We start from the raw sequence: 21485 nt of genomic DNA on the forward strand, positions 1-21485 counted from the left end.
TTGTGGTTGGGGACGTACCATGTTTCATTACTTTAAATAGTTTGATTGAATATGTTATTGTAGTAATATGTAGTTTTTTGTAATGGTGGTCATTAACATTTAGGAAACATTTTTCTTGAGGAATTATATGTGTTGGTACGTATTTTTTTTACAATTTTTGAAAAGCATTCTGCTCTGTTCTTTTTTCTGCTTGTTTTTTAATAGACTTTAGTTTTTAGGGGGGGGTTTAGGTTCACAGTAAAATTGAGAGGAGGCTACGGTGATTTCCACACACCCTCCACCCCCACACATGCATTGCCTCCTCCATTATCAATGTCCCTCATTTATTACATTTATTACAAAAAGTGATACATTTATTACACTTGTGAACCCATAATGACACATCACTATCACCCAGAGCCCAATGTTCACATTAGCATATTCACTCTTGATCCTGTACATTCTATAGGTTTGGGCAAACATTTAATGATGTGCATGCACCAGTGGAGTACCCTACAGTGGCAGTTTCACTGTCCTAAAATATCCTTGCTCTGCCTGGTCATCCATCCCTCCCCCTAGTCGCTGGAAACCAGTGATCTTTTCACTCTTTCCATAGTTTTGCCTTTTCTAGAGTGTCAAGTAGTTGGAATTACACAGTACTTGGCTTTTTCAGATTTACTTCTTTCACTTAAAAATATACATTTAAGGTTTCCCCATGGCTTGTCATTTCTTGCTAGCTCACTTCTTTTTAGTACTGAATATTATTCCATTATCTGGATGTACCATGTTTTATTTATCCATTCATCTACTATAGCACATCTTGGTTGCTGCCAAATTTTGGAGTTATGAATAAAGCTGCTATAAACATCCAGGTGCAAATTTTTGTGTCGGTATAAGTTCTCACCTCCTCTGAGTAAATATCAAGGAGTATGACTGCTGGATTGTACAGTACTATGTGTCATCTTAACTCTAAATCCGGGCATAGTGCAAATGCATAATAGCCCTAATTTGAATAAATGAATGTATTTCACCATATTTGATGTACAGTCTGTAAGCCACCAAGTTATATAACTTCTGTTGTTTTTCCACAATGATTTCCTCTCACTAATGATGAACTACAAAACACAGTTTATCTACTTAAATTCTCACAATCCAAAATATTCTGTTGGCATATCTTTAATATCACTTCAGTGAAATTAATATGTAATAATCACTCACCAATGCACTTGTATAAATAACATGACTTTTGGAATAAAATAGAATAAATGAATATATAATGATCATAACAGTAATAGTTGGTATTTTATTAAGTACTTACTATGGATTAAGTGTTCAAGATGCTTCTCAGATATTAACTTATTTAAGTCTTACAACCACCGGTGAAGATGAGAATACTGAAGCAAGATGTTAAAATCTTGCTCAAATTTAGAAAACTAGGAAGTAGCAGGGCTGGGATTTATGCTCGGGGACAGGCTGTCTCCTGAGTTCATGTTCTTAACCACACTAAGCAGTTTATCATATTCATGCAAGGACAAGCACACAGGTACTCACACACATTCACATATAAACACACATGCAAGCATACACATGTGGACACACACTCCACGTACATACCGGTATGCACTAACACACACAAGGAATTTGCATTCAAATGCTATGTCACCTTTACAACAATAAGGATACTGAAGCCTAAGAATGGAGGTTTCATCTATTTCACTCAAAAAACTGCAGGTTAGACATGGTTGACATATCAAAGCAACATGTATGCATCAGGGCAAAATTAAATAGAAGGAAAAATAGCATTGCTTTAATTATTAGAACAAAGTATTTGTTTAGTTTTTCTCTGCTGATATTTGAACTTTTCAGAAGAAACAGACGTATGTGGTCATTCACCTAGGATATTTTAGAATACTCCCATTTCCAGAAAGTTTAATGAGGCATTAAAGATAAAATATGCCCCCTTTCATGTAAAACTTAGACTGAAATTTCTGGTGACAACGGTTTTATGTGGTTATAAAGGATTTCTCCTTTATAGCAACATAAATCTCATGTTTTAAAATTATCCTCATACAGTTACATTTTGGAAGTTTTCAATATAAAGGTGAAAGTGGCCATGGTGGTAGAAATAAGGGCATAAAAATGTTCTATGAAAATGCTGTAAGCCATGTTGCAATACTTGTATCAAGTTACATGATCTATGGTTTTAGGCTTTAAAGCTTACATTTAATTTAACAGACTTATTTTTGAAAATGTTAAGTCCAAATCAGCATAAGTACATAGATACTCTCCAATGATGTAAATATTTAAAGAATAGGCTTGTCTCATTCCAAGGCAAAAGGAAAAATACGATGAATGCTTTGAATCATATTTCTAGGCTTCTTAAATTTAGTCTAATTTAGTAAATGCAAAGTATATGTAAAGGTCAATTGGTTACAATATATGAAGAGAAAATCAAATACATTCCATTTAAATGATGGCAGTACATTAGAAATACCAAAATCTTTTTTAATATGTCTAAGAGATAATTTATCATTTCTACCATGAGGTGAGGTTTCTTTGTTGTTTGGTTTAAGCTCTCGATGCAATAACTTGCACTTTTTGAAATATCCAAAGTCACATTAAAATACTTGATCACAAAAATTAGAAGAAGTTGATGATTACAACAAAACAAACTAAAACAAAAAACAACCAGTTTAAGAAACGGCTTCTTGGTTGAAGAGATTTGGAAAAACAAGAAACAATTTGAGAGTCTATCAGTTGATTGTGTTGTCAGGCCACCTTTCTGCTGTTTTTAACACTAGAAGAAAAGATTTTGAACATCAAAATGCTGATGCCAAGAGCACCAACTGAGAGGAAAAAATGCTAAAATATAACTGTAAATTTCAGGTGGAAAATGGCTTAATTATTTAATACTTTAAACTTCAGAGACTCAGCAACAGATAAAGACAGTATAGTAAAATATCTTAACTGTGGAAAAGGAATTATTCTTGTATTTAAGCTACTTTTGTAAAATCTTCCTTAAAATAATTCTCTCTTTTCTACTGCTAATGTACAGGAAATATTCAGAAATTTCATTATATCAATAAATTCTATGAAAGGAGATTATAATTCTATTTTGAAGTCAAATTGGCTTACAACTTTGTCTATTTTTAGCTATACAATATTCATAAAAGGATATTAGCAAAAACATGAATTATTCATTATGTTTAAACTATTAGTGACTAGCACAGCTCTTTGATATTTCTGGCAGGAACTCACATAATTTAAAAAATTATTTCCACAGAATCTGCGGCAAATATCACTTTCCACAAGGAATTTTAAATAAAAGAGATACTTGAAAGCACTTGAATTTTGCAACAGAAGATAGCAAAGCTCCACAAATATCTGTGATACCTTGAGGTTTGCCAGTTGTTTACCAATAAATACATAACCATGAATCAAAATCATTTCACAATCACATAATATGTTCACTGAACTGTATAATTTATTATGCATTTTCCAGGGCCGCCTTTGAAAGAGATAAGGCACAGGTTTGTTTGCCCACAGCACTCAGCCACTATGATTTACTTTTGGCATTTTCATATTTGTTGTACCGCATGGCTGTGCCAGAAAACATCACTGACAGTTACGTAATTAGCGGCCCTTGTTTATTAAGCACACGGCGCTTTCACGAAAGACTATTTTGTTCACTCGAGTGTTTTTGAAACTAGTGTACTCATGTTTGCAAGTTGTCTTTGGAGGCAACAATTCTATGTTAAACTCTTTCCATTTTTCAACTATTAAAGACAAGCAAGTTACCAGAAAACTTTCTGGAATCATAAGGTTTTCAAGATTACAGTTGTTACAATTCATTATGACATGTTCTGAAAGTGACTTTTGTGGTTCCAAAGTAGGACCTTCAAACTCAAGTTCCTTCAAGGTTCAGGGTGGTAATTTAATAAGCACTAGCATTTATTAAGTGCTTACAATATGCCTGTGCTATGCTACATGTTTATCTGGTGTAATCCTACCCCATGAGGTAGGGACTATTCCCAGTTACAAATGATGAAACTCAAGTTCAAAGAGTTTAAGTCACGTAACTAAGGTTGCAGACCTGAGGGTGACAAAAACAGGATTTGGAACAAAGTAGTCCACCTTCTGAGCTTGTACGTTGTGGATAAAACTGCGATATTTCCAGAACCTCTCGCCTGGCTTTAGTGCATCTCTATACAATTAGGTGTTTCCAAGGGGGGGGAGAGAAGTAGTCCATCTCCATATCAATAGATTAATTACAATGGCAAGTGATGGCTTATTTGGACCGGAGAGGTTGGCTGGGGGTCTGTTCTTCTGTAGCCTGGTCGAGAGAAACACAGGGGAACAGAAGTGGACTGCTTGTAAGAAATAAACGGTTTTCTCCCACTTTATTTCTCCCTTTGACTGATTTTGGTTTCAAAGGTATTTTGCCCCAGGATTTTCCCCCCAGAGTTATATATGCCCAATCACTATGCATATGGTCTATATTGGGTAAGAAGGCATCTTAACTTCTAGAATAAGACATAAGAAGTGCTGAGTCCTACAGTGAACTGAAATGTGCAAGATTTACTGAAAGGCATTAAATCCCCAAATTTTTGATGCCAAAAGAATATCTCTGGGCCCAATGGTCTGAGGGCTCCAAGATGACATTTCAGGGTTGCCAGCCTCTAGGGTCTGCTTGTCAAACCTCATCTTTTATTCTGCACAAGTTCCATGTTTCTGTCAAACTCGTAAGTGTTCACTATCCTTCAACTTTGCCCAGAGTCTCCAGAATCTGTGCCTTTTTCATTCATAATATTCCTACTGTTTAGGCCTTTTGGTAGGTCTTTAATTTTCCTAAAACCATACAGCCCTCAAAATCAACTCATCCATGAAGACCTCCCTGGTCTGAGGCATTTAGTTTCTCCTTTAGTTTTTTAATTGTACCTTTTATGGCCCTCTTCATTTTCTACCTTGAATGCCCCTTGAGTAAATGTCTATTTTCGCTAGAACAAAGTCTTCAAGAGTAGGTCCCTTGGTTTCTTATTCACATCTATGGTCCCTGTACTCACTTCCTCTCTTCGATATGCTAAGCACAGACTGTACCACCTTTGGGGGACTTATGTCCCCTGATCTTTTACTATAGGTATTGACGTGTATATTGTATGTCTCTGACAGATTCCTGCTCCTGCATGAGTCCCTGCAGGGATCATGCTGGATTCTCTTTGCCTTGTCTATAGCATCTGCTATAGCTCATTCTTCACATGGTGAGTAAGTATATGAAAGAATAAATGAAATTGTCACATGGTGAGATAAATGGTAGGCATGACTCAGTTTCCATCCAAATTATGGATATTAAAGAGGTGATAACACACCGAAAAATAATATTTTGCTAACACCTGTTGAGTACTTACTAGGTACCAGATACTGTGCTAAGCATTTAACACACATTATTGTGTTATTTTCTATTTTATACAGATGAAGAAATTGAAATTCAGAGAGGTCAGATAATATTCTCAGGGTAACACAGCTAGAAAGGGACAGATCTAGGATTAGAACTCAGATCTGTTTGATTCTAGTATCTTGGTTCTTAACCATTATATGGTACTGCAAAAATATATATAGTGTAAGAAGCCAAAGGGTCTCTCATTCTCTCAGCTTGGCTGTTAATAGTAGGAACAAACTTAAGATATCAGTTATAAAAATTATAGGCATACTTGCCCCATTTCTGACTAGGGTTCAGAACACTTGAATTCTTGGACCAGTTCTGCTACTATCCAGCTGTGTGAAGCTGGGGCATGTTACTAAGTTTCCCTAGCTAGAAAATGAATAAGTAGGTTGTATCAGTTTTAAGGACCCTTTAACATTCTGTGACTATGATTTATGTACAACCTCCAGAATATGTGACATACCAATATCTAATACTTTGTTTAAGTACATTGAAATTTGAAATTTCCAACCCTTAGTAATTTTTTTTCCTGTTCAGGTACTTTAAGTGACACATCTAATTTTTAAAGCACGTTATTATACCATATGATGAATACATCACGTAAGACTAAATGGCCACCATCTCATGCCAAAAAAGCAATTAGAAAATTGAATCAAGGAATTAAGGATTAATGTGGATATGTTCTACCTGTCAGCAGTAATAAGTGTTTTGACAAGGACAGAATAAAGTCTGACAGTATGCACAAATACTAATCTGATATATGAGTGAAATATTAAAAATGCAAACAACTGCACATTAATCAACTGCTAACATTTCCCTACTAAAACACTTCTAATGCTATTCTTTTCAGAATTCGTCTATAAATAAAAATTAGTCTTTTTCAACAGCTTGCACAACTTGGTATTTGCAGTTTAATGAATGTTTATATTGATATGAAATTTAGTTTTTAGTCACATTAGTAAAATAGAATTAATTTACTGAGCATTGAATTAAGTCAGCCTGATGGCTTGGCTCACAGCTCATCAAGCGTGTTCATTCCATAGGACACTCTTGTGTCCTATGGACACAAGGACAATGAACAAATACCAAGATTACAGATCTCAAAAACAGATTCTCTGATTTTGTTGTTTAGACCAGGGGAAAAAAAGAGTGAAAATGGTATTCTTTCCTTATTTACTATTTGCTTTCCATGAAATGATAAAGGTAAAAAAACGTATTAGCTAGCTTTACTGGCTGGGAGAAGAGTTCATATCAGTAAAAGAAATCAAGTTGATGGACACTCTCAAAATCAGGGTTAAATTGCATTAGAAGCAAATTCAAAGAGAATAAAGCATTACATGTGGGAATAGGTAAAGGAATGAAATATAATATTCACAGAGTCAGTACGCTGCTCCTGAGCTTCTAAAGGTATTCCGATTGTAAACTTCATTTTCATAACATAGCAAATATTGTTTTCCTTGTTGAAATGCCTCCATGTTCAATCCCTGTTCACAATCTCTCACTACACATGCACACTCATATAAACACATATCTAAGGTATAGATCTATGGTATAATATCTGGTTTAACTGAGTTTTGCTGTTATTTTAATTGTGTCGCTCTGACTTGGGGAGTGAAAAGGATGGATTGGATTAGCAGTAATTTTACTATGTATTTTTTATCATTTTTATTGAAATATAGCTTATATACAATATCATATTGGTTTCAGGTGAATTACTTAGGTTTCATCAATTATTTACATTATTAACTGCTCACTATGATAAGAGTAGTTACTGTTATCATACAAAGTTGTTACAATATTAGGAGCTATATTCCCTATGCTATCTTTCCATCCCTATGACCAAATTAGTTTATAATTTGGAGTTTGTACCTCTTTATCCTCCTCACCTCTTCTCCCCCATGGTAACCAACCATATATTCTCTGTGTTTATGAGTCTATTTCTATTTTCTTGTTTTCTTTTTTCACAGTCTGCATATAAATGAAAACCATATGGCATTCCTCTTTCTCTGACTGACTTATGCAAGTATTGTCAAGGATGTGAAGGAAAGGGAACCCTCATACACCATTGGTGGGAATGTAAACTGGTGAAGTCACTGAAAAATAATACAGAGGTTCCTCAAAAAATTAAAAATAGAAAAACCATATGACCTAGCAATTATACTTTGGGGATTTTACCTAAAGAAAACAAAATAATTAATTTGAAAAGACATATGTACCCCTATGTTTACTGCAGCATTTATAATAACCAAGATATATGCCCATCAATAGATGAATGTATAGGTAATACATACATGTGATGGAATATTATTCAGCCATGAAAAAGGAATTTTGCCATTTGCAACAATATGAAAGGATCTAGAGGATATCTTCTTACTATCTACTTTTTTCACAGGTATTTTTCACAGCTATTTAGGCCCCAGAAAATGAGGATATTATTTCTTTTCGAGATACTATATAATTGTGTTTTTCCCTGAGTTTGTCAATAAATATGAATACTAATAGGAGGTGACTTTGAACAGATTATATTTAAAAGTTGATTACTGATAGTATTTTTTTAAAATTTGAAATACATTATCTATTAAAAAACTGTCATAATTAGATTTTAACAACCGGTACTTTTCTCCAGTGCAAAAAGCAACTAAATACTACATATATTAATTTCAAAATTGGGACTATCCTTTCTGACCTTGAAAAGTTCTAAGTGTGAGAGACAAATGTGCCTGACAAATCAGTTAGCTTTCCATCTTGCTTAATCCCAGCCCTATGCTTGTATTCAGACCATTCCATCCACCTAGACTACTTGTCAACATCTACCATTTCTGCAAGATCTGGCTCAAAATTTCTCTGTCAGGAAGAAGCAATTCCAGGTCACCCTAGGCCATTCCAGAAACTACTCAATCTACTTTATCTCAACAATTAGGAGTAAATAATTTTTCCTATTGTAACCATTGAAAGGAAGTGTTATGTAGTGCTTAGGAAAACACACTTTTAACAACCACGGCCTGTGTTCAAGGCCCTTTTCCTCATCCATCTAAATGAGAACTTGGTCAAATCACTTAACATCTCTGTGCCTCAAGTTTCTCATCTGTAAAATGGAGCTAACAATACCTTCCTCATAGTGTTGTAATGAGCATTAAACAAGATCTGCGGTAAAAGTGAGCTATTATTATTATGCTATTCTGACCAGTTCCTACATGGCTTTAGAATTGTTTTCTGTTCCATCTGGAGAATATGCTCAACTCAAAAGTAAGCTCTTTTAGGGCAGGGACCATATTTTCAAAATCTCTGTTAACGGTTTGAAATTAATTAAGAAAGTAAGTCTCCAGGAGGGAATTTTATTGTGGCTTTTAGGGTGGGGAGAATCTGATCTTACTGTCTAACTTCCCATACATGTCACATCAGCACAGCCACTGAATATCTCCCAATCTTTCCCATTTTTGTCTCCTGCTTTTTTCAAGGAATCTGATCTGACCATGAGCATCTTGTACTATATAGAGTAGACTTTCCCTGGCTACTAAGACTGTGGTGTTTAATAAATATTTCATGTATAGTTTTTTTTTCTTTCCCACGTGGTATACAAGGTAAATTTCTAAACTGTGTGACACAAAGTTATAATCAGAAGTTCAGTTTATAGCAGATAGATATAAACCAGCACAAAAGTTAGAAAATCAAGACCTTGGTATTACTCCTCCAGCCCCAGGCTGGTCTATTTTAAAACACATTATGTCATTAGTACAAAAGGTGACCTTAGCCATGCAGCTGAAAGAGCAATTGAATTGAAAAGGTAAACGTGCTAGGCCCCCTGCTGGCAACTTTTGGTAGTGTGCCCCATGAGTGCAGTGCCTGCCCTTGCAGGAGGCCTTCTGCTCCATCAAGCTGACACAACTCTGAGGCAGTTAGAGTTAGATGCGCTCACAGAGCCTTGAGGGTGGCAGTGAAGGGAGGGTAGGGGGTACCAGCAGCTCCCTTGGGGCAGGATTTCACATTGCAGAGGATGAGTAGGAGTTCACTAGGAGAATAAAGAAGGATGGAGATTTCTGGCAGAAGGCAAAGTGTGGGGGCCCGGCCTACGGCCGAGGCTGAGCCCCACTCTAGCTGGACAACGCCCTAAAGATGGCACCTGCTTCCTGCTGCCGAGGCTGAGCCCCACTCTAGCTGGACAACGATGGCGCCTGCTTCCTGCTCACCACCCTTTCCCCTCTTCCCTGTTGGGGATTGGCCCAGCAGACTTCCGTACCCGTGCACAGCTCGTGCTGCCCCTTAGAGTGGCATGTGACACCTATCCGCTTAAAGGTCACGCATGATACTGTCCCGGATTGGTTGGGTGACTGAATATAAGGGAGCCCGCCGGGAGGGAGAGGAGCTTCCCGACAACTGCTGTAACTGCCGCGAGAGATTAGACAATAAAGCCTAGAGAAGAATCAAGACCTTGGGCATGTTGCTTCGGTCCCTGAAGGGTCGCGACAGCAAAGCATGAATGCAAAGGTGCAAAGGCACATAGCTTGCTTAGAAAATGGCGAGAAATTCATTGTGGATCAAGCCAGGGAAGTGTTCAGTAACAGGGATGAGAGGAACACTGGGGCCTCCATGAGACAGGTCCCTCACCAACCTCTCTGCCCTCCTCTTGGCCATGACTGGGGTTGCTACCACCTGCTCAGAAAGCCATGCCCAGATGCCCAGATGCTCAGACGAAACCCAACAGGTGCAGTGCATGATGAGCTTCTGTGCCACCTTCACCGAGACATGGTGTAAGTCACCCCAAGTGAACAGCAGCCTGCATTTCCCTTTCAGGAACTCACAGTGATCTTTCATTAAACTAGTGGTCAGACCTGTTATACTGAATGAACATTAAATTAAAACATTTATTTCTAAAACTTCAATCATAAAACTAAATCAAGAGGCACTGTGAAAACTGTCAGCAGAAAGAATAAAAGTGCAGATATGGCAATATTCTTAATGAGGAATCAAATGTTAATAGATCCAGCATAATAAATGTCTTTCCACTACAGTTACTATACCAATCACAGCTTATTATAAGTAACAGAAGCCTGGACAAAACTCTGAATGAAAGAGCTTCTTTGACTTGTTACAAAAACATGTACATAATTACAATACAGGAAAACCTTCCTGGATTTAGAATTTTCCCAGAAAGCCTTAACCCTATAAGGACTAAGACTTGGCTATTTTAGGGTATTTTTAAAGATAAGAATGAAATTTCTTAAAATAAACATCTACATCTCTGCTTCTCAACCCAACTATAATATACTAAACATAATTTAACACTGTCTTGATGTCCTACTATCACCATTATGAATATCAGTTTTCACAATATGCTGACGGTAACATGGAGTTGCAAAGGCATGTATGAATATGTACATTATAGCTATACCCCTAAGCCTTTCTTTTCTTTCTTTTTTTCTAAGAAACTACCACTACCAGCTTGTTTTTGCTTATTTATCTATTTATATAATGAGAACCTAAAGACTGAGCAGCTGCCCATAGGTTATGGCCACTTTTCTGTTAAGCCCATCAGGGATGCAAAGATAGACCTGACCTTCTTCTTAAGGGGTTTTCTCATCCTTCCCAATATCTTTTTTCCTGTTGCTATTAGTGGGCTGTGACCTGTCAGTATCATTTCAAGCACTGACTGATCTCGACATCACCAACCCCATGCACCACAGACATCTTGACAGTTTGTAACAATCCTCCTACATCCCTTGAAGTTCATGGGCATAGCAGCCTTTCTAATGTCAAGAATTTTGATAGTAGCATTTGGGAATAATCTTACTATAAAGTCTAGAAATATTTTTATTGGGCCAAGATGACTTGGCTGCACTTGAAACAGAGTCCGGTTCAAATCTTCTGGGATCTTGGGAAAATTATTTAACTTCTCTACACCTTAGTTTCTTCATTTGGAAAATAAGAGTTTGTAACACCAATCTTGCAGGGTTACTCTAAGGATTATAAAGGATAATATACGAATAAGGCATTTAGCATACTATCTGGTAAGAAAAATAGATGTTTGAATTTCTATATTAGGTCAAATTTCTAAGCGCAATTTTTGTTAGTCAAAACAAATTGACCATCAGCCATTTGATGTGCCTCCAGCTGCCTAGCTCTCTTCTACTCTGTTTTGGTGACCCATGGCAGAGTAGTAAGGGAGATTATCATGGCCACATCTTATCTTTCCATCCTGAGCACTTTCATTCTCTCAGACGTGGTTCCAAAGACAGGACCAATATCACGCAGTCCCTGTGCATTAAAGTTAGAGCCAAGCTCCAACTTTGTAAGAAGATGATAATTGATCAGTGCAATTGGTAGAAAGTTCAGGGGGCAAAAGCCACTTAAAAAATTAATATTTCACTGAAACCTTTCTGCTTATACAGCAAAAAGAAAACTATTTTATGGATGGACATGCATAGAAGGTTCCTAAGTGTGCTTTTATGTGTCTCTGTGTGGTCAGGAAATGCTCTTTGTCCACTGTCTCTCTCACCATTTTTTGCTAGATTAAAATTTCCTTAGTTTTATAATTAAGATGGCTAAGAGAGAAGAACAAGAGAGGAAAGTGAATAGTAGGCAGAGGATGCTTTTAGCAAAACCATGGAATTCTCATCCTGATCACTCCCAGGCTCTCTGGAGCCCACAGGGCAGGCCTGCTGCCCTGAGACCTGAGATGTGTGGCCAAACTAAATAAATTCTTATAAATTCCTTTTAGCCTTTCCTGAAAATGATTTGATTGTGTGAACTCAACTACCTCATCAGAGCTTACTTTAGAAAATTAAGTATGTAAAAGTGAATAAAACATCTCTCCAAATATGCTTTTTTTTCCCCAAAGTTCCTTTTTCAGTATGACTAAAAATTAATGGTCAGAGACTGTAATGATCCTTCCTCTGGTTTTACTCATGCTGCTTTACCAACTCCCTCTTGGTCTCACTAATTATCTGCTTGATTAAGCTTTGCAGAGCCTTCTGTCACTGGGTGTGGCCCACTGCACACATCTGGCTGCCTGTGTTCTCTTGAAAACGGACAAGATTCATAGCACAAATGAAGACACTATCGAGGAAGCAAATCTTGTTTATTTCCTCACTTCATTTCTGTAGCAGGTTGAATAGAATCCTCCTGAAGTTCGTGCCCAACCCAGAACTTCAGAATGTGACTGTGTTTGAAAACTGGGCCTTTGTCCCTGTAATTAGCAAAGATGAGGTCATACTGGATTAGGGAGCCTGGCGTCCCTACAAATAGAGGAAGGGCCGTACAGAGCTGACACTCAGAAGAAAACGCCATGTATGACAGAGGCAGAGATCGCAGCGATACAGCTACGGGCCAAGAAATGCCAAGGCTCGTTGGCAATCACCAGAAGCTGGGGAAAAGGCCTGGACAGAGTCCCTCAGGGCCTCCCACAGGACCCAGCCCTGCCGAACCTTTATCGCAGACTTCTGGCCTCCAGGACTGTGATGGGATATATTTCTGTTGTTTAAAGCCACCGAGTTTGTGACAATTTGATTTGGCAGCAGTAGGAGAGGAATAGACTCTCTCTAGTCACACGGGACCTCCCACAAAAAGGCTGGAGAGCACCCATTGGTTGTCATCTTTTTCTGTTGTTCTGGAAATGATCACGAAGTATAACCCTGAAATTGTGACTACTACCAATCCCTCAGGGCATTTCCCCTCTTTTGGGGTCATTCAAGCTGCTGAGAAATAAACCACTTATCACATAGCATGGCTAATGTCAACGGGAGAATTCACTTAGTTTATGGGAGTTTTGTGATCATCATAAAAGTGATGATATTCACAAAATTAGAAATACTCAATAACTTCTCCTTAGAATGTAGCCATGGTATATGTTGTATGTCAAGTTTCCTAGGAAACAGATTCTGCGACTCCAAGATTTCTGTGGTTTACTGGGAAGTACCCTCAGGAACAACGTCTCTGTGGGGCGATGGAAGCAGAGACGGCAAGAGGGAGAACTTAATCTGTGAGGCAGAGGCTTCTGCCTGAGTGCAGTGGTCCTGCAGAGTTACAGCCCATCACGGCGAGAGGCCAAGCCTCCCAACCACTAGGTGGATGTAGCCGTCCTCAGGGAGGCGGCCCAGCTGCCAGAGAGGCAGCTTCTCTCAGTGGAGGGCCATTCCTGGAGAGGGACTCAGCTGCGAGCTGTGAAAATAAGAGGCTCAGTCCTGAAGGGGGATCTGGCATTTCCCAGCCCCTCCACAGTATTTGTAGTTCTAATAAAAATGTCCTTGTTAGCTAGAAAGTGACTTTGGCCAGGCCCAAATGCAACATGTTACAGTATAGATGAGGTTATTGGACATGCACACTTGAGTTTTTCCCAGGTTTGTGAAGTTGCTATAGTAATGCCATCACTAATCTTACCATCAGAGTACTTGCTCTTCAGGACCGTGACTTTCCTCTTTAATTTTCTTTCCTTGGCTAGCAACTCTAATGGCTGTTTTTCTCTTCAAAAAAGAGCAAAAATTATGATCTCAGTGCTAACGCCATGGGTTCGGTCAATAGTCTAAAGAACTGAGTAAGCATTGCTTACCCATCGCATTTATTTTTCAGAAGACTCAATGCACCTTATTTTTTGTTAAGTCGTGAAGCTTTCAGAGAAAGAGGTCACCCTTATTTTGCATACAGGCACTGTGGAAAATAAGACACTAATTAATATCACTGAATTTTTATAAAGTATCAAAAGGGATGGCATAGAAGACCAATTTCTTCTGTTTGCCTAATACATATTCTCATTTTGTATATTTAAAATTTGTGTGGTTTTTCTCTAGTAATAATAATGGTTACTATTACTCATTAAACACTTATTATTTACTGAGCACTGTGTTGGGCAGCGGGAGTAGCTGAACTAAAAAGCAGTTACTGGACATGGACACTGTGCCAAATGCTAAAATATGCTCTGAGAATTAGCAACATTATGAGATTTTTTCAATCCAGACATTAAGTCTTATTGTGAAAACTACAAACAAACCAGATCCTTTGTGGGGGACATTTCTGTTAATTCCTTTAAGACAAAGATTGCCTCCTCTCACATAAGGCAAGAAGACATATACCAGAGTAGAATCCATACTTTGAAGATGGATACCTGATAGAGGGGTGAGGTATAAGACAACAAAACTGTAGTGCTAGAATATAGACATCCAATTAGAGAAGAAACAAGGGTGATGCTTTACTAATACAGATGCCAAACCTAATACTAGGTCCATGTCTGCTGGCGATCTCATCTGCCATATTGCCAAACAACTAGTTGACAGTGTCATTTTTTTAGGCTAAAGCAATAAAAAGTAGATATTCTTTTAGAATTTATGATACTGGACAAAATGAATTCATTCATCTGACACTTTTTTTTTTTGAGAGGGCATCTCTCATATTTATTGATCAAATGGTTGTTAACAACAATAAAATTCAGTATAGGGGGGTCAACGCTCAATGTACAATCATTAATCCATCTCAAACCTAATTCTCGTCAGTCTCCAATCTTCTGAAGCATAACGAACAAGTTCTTACATGGTGAACGAATTCTTACATAGTGAATAAATTCTTACATGGTGAACAGTATAAGGGCATTCATCACAGAAACTTTCGGTTTTGATCATGCAATATGACCTATAAACAATCAGGTCAAATATGAATATTCGTTTGATTTTTGTACTTGATTTATATGTTGATCCCACATTTCTCCTATTATTATTATTATTTTTATTTTTAATAAAATGCTGAAGTGGTAGGTAGATGCAAGATAAAGGTAGAAAACATAGTTTAGTGCTGTAAGAAGGCAAATGTAGATGATCATCATCTGACACTTTTTAAGTACATACTTTGAGTAGGACTGTTCCAGACACCAAGCATAGAACAGTGAACAAGACAGATAGGATCTTTCCCTTCATAAGTGAAAAGCACAGCTGAAAAACAAGTAAATATGTAACATAACATCAAAGAATAATAAGTGATAAGCAGTATCTTAGAGCAAGTTGGAGGCATTAAGAGGGATGATGAGAGGTACATTAGAGAGGACAATCAGAAAAGCATCTTAGAGGAAATGAAATTTAAGGATGACCTGAATGAAGTGAGGGGGTGAAGTTATGTGAAGATTTAGAAGCCAAAGAGTAGTTGCATTAAAGGCAAAGGTCCTCAGATTGGGAATGGTGTGTGCCAGCACCAGCAAGAAGACCAATGGATTGACTTGGGAAATGTAGGACTTGTTAAGGTTTGATCCTAAGTTAACATGGGTGGAGGTTGTTTTCCAGTCTCATTTTGCTGCTTGGGTGCATGACTGAATAGACAGAGAATTTGACAAGTTGGGTATAAGAGGAGATAGAAGCAAGAGAAAGAAGCAATATACACAGGCAATATAAAGTAGAATAAGCAGGAAATTAAGACCATGAGGGAGATGATTGCCATTGAAAAAGTGGTTACGGTCTGTGGATTGGAGGTCCCAATGGAGATCAAAGAGTTTTTGAAGTAGAGGTTACAGAGTAAGTAAGCTGGAAATACAGAGGGGAGGACTCAGAGAAGAGAATATATGAAATCAAATTTCATTTGGAGGCAAGATGGCATAGTAAGGAGCTAGAGAAGTACATGCCCCACCTGCAGGTCTAATGGCTTAAAGGGTATGGGAACCGCCCCTTGGCCTGCAAGTTAAGTAGGTTCCTCAGGGAATAGCCAGGTTTCAATTAGAGTAAAAAGAACTTCAATTGGTTGAAAAGGCTAAATATACAGGGGTTTGCCTAATGACACTGTGAGTTCTTGAAAGCAAAGCAGAAGAGTTTGAGGGTCAAGGAAAAAGTAGGCAATCAGAGCACAAAGGGAGAGGTACTGAGTGTTACAGATCCAGCCAAGTACAGTAGTAGAGAAAAGTGAGTTTCAGAAAGTTCAGAAAAAGCATAGGTGCAATTCCAACACTAGAGAATCTAAAATAATATGGCTCAAGGGACAGAAAAGTCTAAAATATGTAATCTAAAACAATAAAAGGGATAAAGAAGGGACTCTGTGAAGTTTCTAGTGGACGGCAGTAAGGTAGGCGAAAGTACACAATCTCAGACTCCACAGATCTGCCTGGCAGAGCAGGTTCTTGCTGTGGACCACGGATGTGGGGAATGGAGAGATGTAAGAGACAGCTGGCTCCTGAGAGCACAGAGAGAGCAGCTGATTTAACTCTAGAGAGGAGAGTGGTCAGTTCCAGGCAAGGCCAGTATGGTGGACGACTGAAGTGTTTCAGCAGCTGGGCAGGGCACAGCCATGGAGAATCATTCCATCAGAAATATTTGCTCACAGTCTTCACAGAGAATCATTCAGATATTAAATAAAAGTGGTGAAGGGCAAGTCACAGCTTCTTCCAAGGCAGATCTTTCACTACAGCTTTAAAAGGCAATGTATTTTGTATTACAAGCCAAAAGGCAAACAAATTACAATACAGGAGTCAAGTTAAGTAGGCAGTTGGCACAGGACAGAGGTCACGAGCTCAGCTTCAGCTTCTGATACAATGCTATCGTAGATTCAATTTTTAACACTGTATGAACTTGGGTACATTTCTTAACTCTCTGTGCTCAGTTTCCTCATCTGTAAAATGGCAATAATTATAGTAGTACTTCATCAGGTTGTTGTGAGGATGTAAGGTGATACTTTTGAAGCATTTAGGACACTGCCTGGCATAGGGCAAGTGTTAATAAATGTTGACTATTGTTATTTTGTTTTGTCATTCTTTAATGGTCTATTTAACTTACCATACATTTGTACTCTAAAAATAACTCATTGTATAACTCAGCCTAAAATTTCTAATGTACGATGGAATGTTACAGGAGTTTATATATGGCTCTAGTGTAACACGGACTTTGAGGAAGTGCTTGCAGGCAGGTTCTGGGTCCATCACATTGTACTAAGCAAAACTGAGTTTGAACCCTGGCTCTACCAATTATAGATCATGTGACTTTAAGCAACAAGAGTAATATTTCTAGATCCCAGTCTCCTCAGCTGTAAAAAGGGAATAATGATAGTGCCAATAGTTTATAGGGTTTTTGCAATGAGTAAACCAGGTAACCTATGTAAAGTATTTGGCATAGGCTAGGCATTCAATAAATGGCAGCTATCTTATTATTTAGCCTTTTTTTAATCCTTAACTAGAACCTTTAACTTGCCTGATTATAACTGAACATCATAAATCCTTAGTTTGTATTCCAATTTGCCTTTTCTCCTTTCTTACATTTTCAGAAATAATCACACACACAAAAAACTGCACTAAAATGAAATACTGCATCATGAAAATACTTGTGATGGTCATTTTCCATTTAGAAGGGAATTACCTTGCTACTTAAGTGCATCTCTCAACCATAGATCTTTGTACGTCGAAGCTACAATTCATGTTATGGTCAGAGCTGGGGCAGGGGCAGCTAAGGGTCAGTGGTCAGGTGAGAGGCAGGGTCAAAGCATTAGGAAGGGGTGGCTTTGAAGCCAGCAAGGACAGCAGAGAGAATGGGTAAAGGCAGCTGAGGGTTTACAAGTGATACACATAATACTAATGGCCATTTTTTGAGCACCCAAAGTTTCTCTTTCCTGTGCAAGGTGAGTGGAAGAATCAGAACTTCAAGCCAGGCCTGTAATGATTTTAATGCCTGTCTCTTTTTCCCTCTCTATCCCAGCACATAGAAGGTACATCACAGGTGACTGCTGGCACATGGCCATTCAAAACTGAAGGCTCAGAACCCAGAGATTCTGTAAGATTTGAAAGAATGAGACAAGAGTGAAAAGAATGTCCAGCTATGGAGAGAACCTCCAAGCTTCTATCCCTCCTTCAGCACTGTCCTCCGGCTCTCGGTGATAAGAGCCAATCTTCCCAAAGGGCTGGTGGAGACAAGAGGTGACTGGCAGCTGCAGACCAGGATGAGGCTAACAGGGCAGCAGCCATCAGCTCCAACTACTTGTGCAAAAATCCGGTTTTCTTCCTTATTGAACCCTGGCTCCCAGACAGCCCTCTGACTCGGAGTACAATTTTATTTTAAAAAGGACCATGCCCCCTTCAAACAGAACTGAAACATTTTTTTTTTAAAAAGTACAAACCAATTTTTCCAATTCTAGTGACCCACAAGTTCTCAAATTTTCCATGACCTTAGCTTTTTTCCCTTTATTTGCCTCATAAAAGGGAAGTTAGGACCTACTAATCTCTGTAAATAACTCTCTATTTTCTAAGATCATCTCAGAAGAAGACTATTTGAATAAGATAAAATTACTATTTGTCAGAGAATTCAATCATATTATTTTTCTAGGTGTTAGTTGGAAAGTTGCTTAATGCCTTTAGTTAACAGCAAGTAGTTGTAACAGTAATTTTAAAGCATGTCTTTCGGTAATCTCTACTGATTTTCTTTCTTGTTCTTTTTTAGCATCTAACAGTTGACAAAACTCTAGAATCTCACTTGAAAAAAAAAAACCTCTCTTGACTCTTGTAGCTACTCTGTGGAGTGGTTAGAAGCATATTTACTATCCAAACTTTACAAATGGCCAGCTGGGCACTGGGTGTTAAGAGTGTTGGGGACACAGGGTGGCTATGTGACATCAGCAGGTGCAAGCTGTGCACATGTCAGCACCGAGTTCTTGAGTCCTCAGGGCATAGGTTTGCCCTTCCCAACGGGCCTGCTCTCTGTTCCACCCAATGCCGATGTGCTTGCAGTGAAGGAATGCCCCTGTCAGGTCACACAGGCTCTGGGCCTCACCATGATTGTACATTTGTACGCGTCTATGAGAGACTTATCCTACTGATTAAAGAATAATGACAAATAAAATCTGTTGGAAGAAAACCTAGATCTCCCGTTCTCTCTCCTCTAACAGCTCTGTACACTGGTGTAAATATGAAGGATGTAGGAAGGAGAGGCTGAAGGGAGACGTGTGAAAGCAAGGAGGACAAGAGATGCCACAGAGGCAGGCGCAGCCCTGGGCCCTCACACCCCCTTCCTTCCTGGTAGCAAGCAGTCGGTCATGCCACTCAGCAGATCTCCCGGAGGCTACTGATCCCCCACAAGAAAAGGGAAACTAACAAGCAAGCATCAACACAACAAACAAACTAATCCGGGGGGTGTTTCTTGACCTACAATGCAGGGGTATTTATTTAAGAAAATGCCCTTAATATTTTTCACAAGATATGCATGTGGGAAATCTGTGAAGAAATGTGGGAGGGGGAAGGAAGCGCTAACAAGGATGGCGGACGTGGCGAGGTGTAGGTCACAGCCGTGCGCATGAAGGGAAAGCATGAGCTGCGTTCTGCGGTTTCCCATCTGCATATTTTCATATGAATCAGGGAAAAAGTCACTCAGGCAGGGAGCATGGACAGAGAGAAAGTAACTGACATCTGAAGAGCTGTCAAGAACCCATGTTTGCATGACCAGCCAGAAGCATCTAGTTTTCCATGAAAAATGACCAGAAAGCTTTGGTCAAGGTTCCCTAAGGAAGAAAGTTCAGTTTGGAAGCTTCTTCAGTGTGTTTCCAAGCACTCCTGTTCCCATCTGAAACCTCCTCTGCAAAACAGTCCCACCTCTGTGTCTTTCATTTAAAAAACAGTAGATTTCCAGATACCACAATATTTTCTGGCAGAGGGTCTGCATCTATCTCACTGAATTTTAGGAATTTGTGAACATAAACCCAATTTGAACAATCATCACAACTCATCCCACTCAGGCAGATGGTCAGAGTAAAGCCTCCAAAGCTTATTGCTGCTAAGTCTTGGGAACAAGACAGTCATTCAATAAATGTTTATTGAGCATAGCCTATGTGCAAGATACTGTAGCCAGACCAGATTTCTTATTACTCAGGGTACTGCTCCATATAATGAGGAGGTTGGTCTTGCTGAATTCCTAATGAAGAGAGGCCTCAGATGTCACCTCAACCACTTCCAAAAAAGTAAGCAGAATTTATTCTGGTTGTAACTCTATCTCTGCATATTTGTAGGCCATGTGGCCAGAAGAATCAGTGTTTGCTAAGAAAAAAGCCTTGTGTTTGTTCTTTTGTACCTCCACACAACAAATATTTACCGAGAACTTACAGTGTACCAGGCACGGCCCCCACGCAGCTAGAGAGCTACAGGCCTTCAGCAGCGTTAGGGGAGGAGAATTTTGCAGTGACAAAGGGTTATCCCGTCACAAGTCTCCTGAGTATGTGATAGAAGCTAACCCTTCATGCAGTTGCTGTAGAATAGGGTCAGTCCCTGTTCCGACGAAGCACCGACGAAGATGAATTCCTACGGTGTGACTAAAATGATGAAGCATTAGTCATGTAAAGCCCAGATGGAGTGGGGCTACGGTGGCCTCTCTGTGTGCTGCTAAACGGCCTCAGAACTATTCCCAGGGTAATCTGACAAAGAGGCTGAACCGTCTGGGGCCATGTAGTGCTGAAGCTTTTCTGCTTTAGCTCACAGGGAGTCCCAGACCAGAAGGAAAAAAATCTCCTGGCTCCCCAACTACAGAGCTGGATTCCTTGGTGGTATAAGATTGAGTGTCTTGGAAAAGGATATTCCTTTTTTTTTGGCTTAAAAGGATATGCTAGCTCAGAGCACTGTGTTGCTCTGTTCCTGTTGCAAATAGGAGTGTTTTACTTTCTAAATTAAAAAAAATAAAAATTACTGAAAGGAAGCCCACTAAAATCTCCTGGGGAAGAAACTGCTGAAGTGGAAACCAATATGAACTTGATCATGTAATACAGAGCAAACCTTCCTAAAGTTCCTCTCCCTCCACCTATGAGTCTCACCCTGAACAATCCCTCTCTGTGTTCTTCCCTATGGGAAACCCCACCCAGGCTGGGGCTGCCTGCTACCTCACCCTCTGCCCCACCAGGCCTCCTCCTGACACCTCTGATGCCCTCGATTCTGGTCTGCCAAATTTTTCCCTTTTTTCCTAGAGGATGGAAAATCTGTGGAGAGGAAAGTACCATCTTGCTGTGGGTCTTTCCTTACATTTTTTTCCTTTAAACACTATGTGGCACAATAGTCTCAAGCTCAAGATAGTCTGTAAATCATCACATCTTGCCTCTGGTCCTCAGGTGATATTTGGGCAGGGCAACTCTAGAGATAGGCATACTG

General features: G+C 38.9%; 1 protein-coding gene across 5 annotated transcripts in view; it reads right to left on the minus strand.

Annotated features, from left to right (window-relative positions):
- Positions 1 to 21485, minus strand: part of ATRNL1 (attractin like 1) — a 718480-nt gene that overhangs the window by 97629 nt on the left and 599366 nt on the right. The gene's annotated exons all lie outside the window — the stretch shown is intronic.

The sequence above is a fragment of the Manis javanica genome, chromosome 7 (genome assembly GCF_040802235.1).
Source record: "Manis javanica isolate MJ-LG chromosome 7, MJ_LKY, whole genome shotgun sequence".
Lineage (NCBI taxonomy): Eukaryota > Metazoa > Chordata > Mammalia > Pholidota > Manidae > Manis > Manis javanica.